We start from the raw sequence: 6,297 nt of genomic DNA on the forward strand, positions 1-6,297 counted from the left end.
TTTAAGTTGTAAGACCACTAACTGTCCTCCATCAGGTTTATTTGCGCAAGTCACAACAATCATGACCATCATTTGGGTATTAGTGTCAACAATATTAATAATCTCCGCGACAGCCGTTCATTTTTTTTTTAAATTAGCACTTTCTCCCAAACTAATCCCAGTTTTTAGAGAAAACATTACAACTTTGCAGCTATTTTTGTGCTTCTATTGGTCAAGATGTTCTTTTCATAGTCTAGAAACCTGATGCATCGTATCAAATTATACAGAAACAAACAAAAATAGTTGTATAACATTTATTTGATTAGAGCTAATTTGGAACAATTAAGTCATTATTCAATTAGGCGTATAGTCATTTGAGTGGGCTTTGGGGAAAAACGAGAGGAAAACATTCATGTTTGATAAGAGCATAGCAGGAAAAAGATGCTGCTGTTCTTACATAACTTCTCGAGGTAAAAATGGAAACGTGCGTAATTGCGCTCTTATCTCAGCTTTTAAATGTTTATTAGCACATTTTCCACCTCGAAACTAAGACAGGGTCTGTTTCACAAACTAGTCTCCACTCGCTTGTGCTTCGTCCTCAAAAGAACACCCCGAAGGAGGGGATCTGGCCCCAATAACGCGCTCACCCACCAGTAACCAAGAGAACGACACAAGAGCCGCAAAACACGCGCCCCGGAGCGCCGGTATAGGCCCCGGTAGCCCCGCACACCAATAACCCCGGACAGACAGGGGGCAAGAGAAGGCTTCCAGCAAACAGAGGGAATATAAAGGCGAAAGAGAGAGAGAAGAGAAATATATGAGTACTGTAAATCAGCTCTGAGAGGGGAGACTGTCAGAAGTGGCTGCCTCTGTGCGTAAAGTGTGATCAAGCTTGGTGAGTTTTCCCCAGAAATGGCCCAAAGCGCAAAAGATATAGATTACAACGTGCTGTCAACACATGTCTTCAAGGGAGATTACTTTAGGTGCAAGAAATGTGGAAATACCAGTGGCCATGTTTTTGTTGTTTTCTTTTTTTTTACTCTTAGGCCATAATAATGTGACTGACCACTACTTTAATCATTTGACCTAATTAGAAAGTCTTAATGTTTTTCCATGTACATAGATAAAAGGGATGTTTTAAGTTAATGGAAAAACTAATACGGTCCTAGTATTTTCCATAAGAAACCAGCAAACAATCGCATCCAATCACACTATTGCCAGATTAATAAAAAATAAATAAATAAATAAATAACAAAACACCATTAGCGACACATTTCCTTCATAAAATCCTAAGAGCCTAATATAAAAATGGAAACCAAAGAGTATTAAGTCTACTCTCCCAGACCCTGCATGAATGTAGGCTGGACTATTCTCCACTCAGACCCATTTGTGCGTCTGACTCCCCTCTTCATTGTGCCAGTGAGTGAGAGGCATCTCATTTCCATGACAACCAGAAAGGATATGATACCTTCCCGGCGCAAATTAAAATCGAATTCAGCCTCACTTGGAAACAACACACAAAGAAAGAGCCTGGCTGGCAGTGGAGCACGTTCATATAGCAACAGGTCATATACACACACGCAAAAAGTTTAGAAAAAGCACAACAGGATGCCGGGGTTTAAGTTTAGCATGGCATGTGGTTGAGTTAATGCGAACGCAAACACGCACAGCTGATGGGGGTTTGTTATCTGTCAGCCTAATAGTCCATAGAAGTCAGAATACGAGCGATTCATTGATTCATTCATTCAGAGTTTACTTACTGGTTTGCCGTAGCGGTTCCGTCTTTACATGTGGTTATAACCTCGCATGAAGTATCCCCGCTCCCATCCAGAATAATCACAAGTAATTGTTATAATAAAGAGGGGAAAAATAGGGTAAAAAAAAAAAATTCAGAAGAGGCGCGAAGTCATCGGAGGTGAACTTTCGCGATCGTCTCAATTTTCTGAAGCACGCAAAAGAAGTTTGTTCTAAAAAAATAAAAATAAAAAATACAAAAATAATAATAATAATAATAATAAAAAAGCCCGCAGAATCAATACAAAAAAAAAAATAAATAAAAGCTCAAACTCTTGCGTCCGCTCCCGGCAGCTGAGTGTTGTCAGAGCTGCTGGGTGCTTTTCGGAGTTGTAACGCGGCTTTGTTTATGTGCGCCGTCTGAGGGGAGAAAGTCAAATACTGCATTTATGAGCGCTCTGCCTCCACATTAGAGCTCCTGGTATGCGCTACGTCAATGTGACGCCATGGGAGAGGTGACGTCACTCCCTCTCGCGCTCTCCGTACTGTACGAGACACATAAGCCCCGAGCGCGTGTGCCAGAGAGAGAGAGAGAGAGAGAGAAAGCGAGAGAGAAGAGAGAGAGGGTGGAGAGAGGATCAGTCAGACAGAGAGAGAGCGACACAGAGGCGCTGTTGGTTTGATGGTTAGAGGACAGGAAACTGAGGGGGATCCGCTGGGTGAGCTGGTGTCTCAGCACTGTGTTGCTTCCACCACGCTCTTTTAAATATATAAACACTGTTTTTTTTGTTGCTCTTTTTTGAAATATATATATATAAAAAAATGTGTTGAAAGGTCACCTTGAATCTTCCAAACAACCATGACTTTCAGCTAATTATACTGTTACACTTTAAGATGGTTGCTCATGTTTCCCTTTTGCCACATAAGAGAGGTTAAGAGAGGTCAGCTCAGACTGGGACTATCTGTGGAAACCAGTGAGACCCCTGGCTGTATGAGCAACTTCACATATAAAATAACTACTTTCATTTTAAATGAAAGCATTTAAAACGGTTAAGTAAATTAACATAAAGTAAAACGGTCAAAAATGTTCAAAAGTTCATTATTTAAAAAGTTTACAAACCAGAATGAATGAAGAAAAGTTACTAAACCCACAAAAACGAGGCTCAAAGGGATCAGAGATATCTCAAATATGCGGCTACTCATGAATACTATCAAAAAAGAGGGTCATGTGTTGATTCATCATGATAGCTTTTCAGCTAAGATCTTTCATTTTTCTTCGGAAAATCAAGGCAAGCAATGGACCATCTGGTCTATGTAATAACTCAAAGTGTGGTTTGAGTTATTAAACTCAAACCACACTGTCATATGCTATCTCTGTAGCATATGACAGAGATAAATAACGTTTGAGGTGTAATGATATTGTTTTAACGTAACAAACGGTAGAGATGTATTGAAACAACTGGGACATTGCATAAATAACGTTTGCATATGTTTTTGGCCACCCAGTGTCACACCACCAATGCAGATGAGTCAAACTGAACTGAAATTTTACAGTAAGTAAATGTGGTTTTGGCTTAATCACTTACTAAACTGTATTCTAGTAACTAAATAATAGAATTAGTTGTTGAAAGTAAGGACGTTGGGCAGCTCTCTACACAAAGCAACCACATAAACACAAAGGTTCACACAGCAAAGGGGATTTTAATCAAGATAAAGCGCAGAACTTTCTGTTTTATCTTTCTTTTTGTTTGTTTTGCAATCTGTTGAGTAAAGGAACATCAGTGGTGGAAGAAGCATTTAGATCACAGATGTGAAACAACGGGCCCCCATCGGCACAGACGTGCACAGGGGCCCCTCGCCCACAGAGGAACAAGACAGACAAACTGAAAGAGACTCAACGCGACCGCAAACCAGGCAGGTACCATTCTCTTTGTTTTGTGCTTATTATTGGGGCAGTTCACAGTTCTACAGCTTTAACGTTTCGGTGTCGTCACTTGTCGTCTTTCTACGAGTTTCCTTTTCTATTGTTGCAAATTTCTGCAACTTTGTGTAATTAAATGTGTGTAAGAGGCAGTATTTTAGTCTGCAGCAATGGGTCAGTGTCATTTTTTTATCTGATAAATATTACTGACTTGTTGGTATAAATGTTGCCATCCATAAAGTAACGTAATATAAAGTACACAACATATGTAGCTGTTTGGAAAAGAATTTCTGCATTTAAACGTTGCTGTGCCTTATCTCAGCATCTTGAATCTTTAAATATTTAACATTTAGATTCGGTTTGATCACAATTGTGTTAACACGTCACTTTGTAAAGCTTTTTTCAAGACACGAAATGATCCAAATAGATGATCTCACTTTCTTTTCTGCTATAAAACTCCTCACAATAGGATAATCTTCTGGAATCAGGCTGCAGCGTACACAACCTCACTCTGCCAAAGCACGTGCCAAATTAAAATTCTTAAAATTATGAAACATAAACATAAATTATGAAACGGAGTAAAAGGGATTATCTAAAGTTGATTTTAGAAACGCTGACGTTTAAATCGGATGATGGCTCAGCCCTGACATTTCTCATGATTTAAATATAGCATTTATTAAATTCTCACAAGTTTAATCCCTTTCTAATACTCTTTGGATGCTGGTTACCTGGTCTGAGTGGCAAGACATCAAAAAGAGGACCAGGCTAATTTTAACTCAGTGAAAATGACCTTAGTTGGGATTACATTTCAAAAACATTACTTTTTAAAATTGATTTAAATAAATATATGACTTTTTTTTACTTAATTCAAAAAAAAAATAATTTTGTAATATATTTCAATTTTTTAATTGGTTTTAAAATCTTATTCATGAGTTTATTTTATTATTTTTAAAAACAAATCGTTTTATTTTTGCTCAATTTTTCGGAATAAATGTGTTTTTAAACAGATTCATGGCATTACTTTCATTTCAGTTTCTGAACTGTTTCTAAATGCATTTTTAAAGTTGATTTGTGACTTTGGTTTCACTTATATGTTTGAATACATAATTATCGCTATTACATTTCCATCTTAATCGTTTTTTGACACTGATTTTAATTGTTTTTAATTGCTTAAATATGTTTAAGATTCTACGGCTGGGCCACATGTTCAGAAGTTGCCACAAATTTGATGGCCGATATGAAGAGAGGCATTGTCAAACAGCGTGCTCAACAACCACAAAATTAAAACAGTCCTCCGGAGTATCTCAACTGTAATTTCCAATCGCCAATCACGAGGCGCGTATTCTCGGGTCAACGTCCTTATTCTGACCAATGATGAGCCCCCAGGGGCGGGGCGGTCCTTGACGCACTGAGGTTCCTGATTGACGCAGGCCTAGTTGCTAATTTTAGCTGCTGCTTGTCCGACGGAGGCAGGGTGAGACTGCAGAGAGCCCATTCATTGTACCGGGGCGGGACCAACTATTTTAACGCCGCGATTGTGATCCTGCCAAGCCAAATATAGTCGTAGACAGGTATTTTTAGGCACAGAGTGTGTCCCCGTTTTCTCATCTGGCAAAGCGCGGCGTATATTGTAGCGTCTGAAATGAGCCGCGGCTCTGAAAGTGTAAAGTTGTTTTTCGGCTGGATAGTTTTACAGTCAGCTGATAGCAGCCATACCCCAGAGAGAGAGAGAGGGGGTGGGAGAGGAGCTGACAGGGGTAAATCCCAGTTACCACACAGGTTTCCCCTCACTCCGGGGGAAAACGGTGGAAAAGAGGGTAGATCCGAAGATAAATAGCCGGCAAGTCTTCACACAGACACAGTCAACAGGTTTGTAAATGTGACGGCTTGCAGCTTCGCATAGCACCGCTGCTTCTCCACACTGCCAGGCGGTTAAAGTAGCCACTCTGCACCGCTGCTGCAGGAGAAGCTGCTTGCTCTAACAGACTTTAACACACTTTGCCAAATAGTTTTTTTTTTCCTTCCCCGTCTTCTGATGTTCCCTAAAAAAGCATGTTTCTAAGTCTTAGTCACAGCTCTGATATCTGAGATGTTAACGACTTCACCAAATAGTCGTTTTATTTCTATTTTAATGATGTTCCTTCACTTCAATAAAAAGACAAAGTATTCATTATCTCCATGAAAATGGATCATTTTAAAGATCTCCACTGGCTCTATCTGTAGCAGATAGAAAAACACACACTGCCTGTTGGCTAACCCTCTTGTACTGCCTTGCTCTGCTTGTGAATACAATATTCTTGCAAATGAATATCTATGCTTGTAGTTTTTCTCACCTCACCTTAACATTTTATTATTCCTTTTTCGGAGACCAGTAGATAAATAATGATGGGCAGTCCCACAGCATAATGCCACCATCACTGTTTTTGAACCTCACAGGTAAAAGTTACAGTTTGTTTTACTTAATGGTTTATTAGTAAAGGAACAGGTGTGTATTTATGCAACAGTTTTTATTTTATTTATTTATTTTTTTTTTGGAAAAAATGTAGGAAACGATGTATAGTTGTCCTTAGCTGGGTCTGTCTTTTCTCAATCAGATGTCTCCAACTCTCAATTGACTGTATAAAAAGCAATTGAAAACTTGCTTCAGGAACAATTGGATAACT

The sequence above is a fragment of the Poecilia formosa genome, unplaced genomic scaffold (assembly GCF_000485575.1).
Source record: "Poecilia formosa unplaced genomic scaffold, Poecilia_formosa-5.1.2 Scaffold77, whole genome shotgun sequence".
Classification (NCBI taxonomy): Eukaryota; Metazoa; Chordata; class Actinopteri; order Cyprinodontiformes; family Poeciliidae; genus Poecilia; species Poecilia formosa.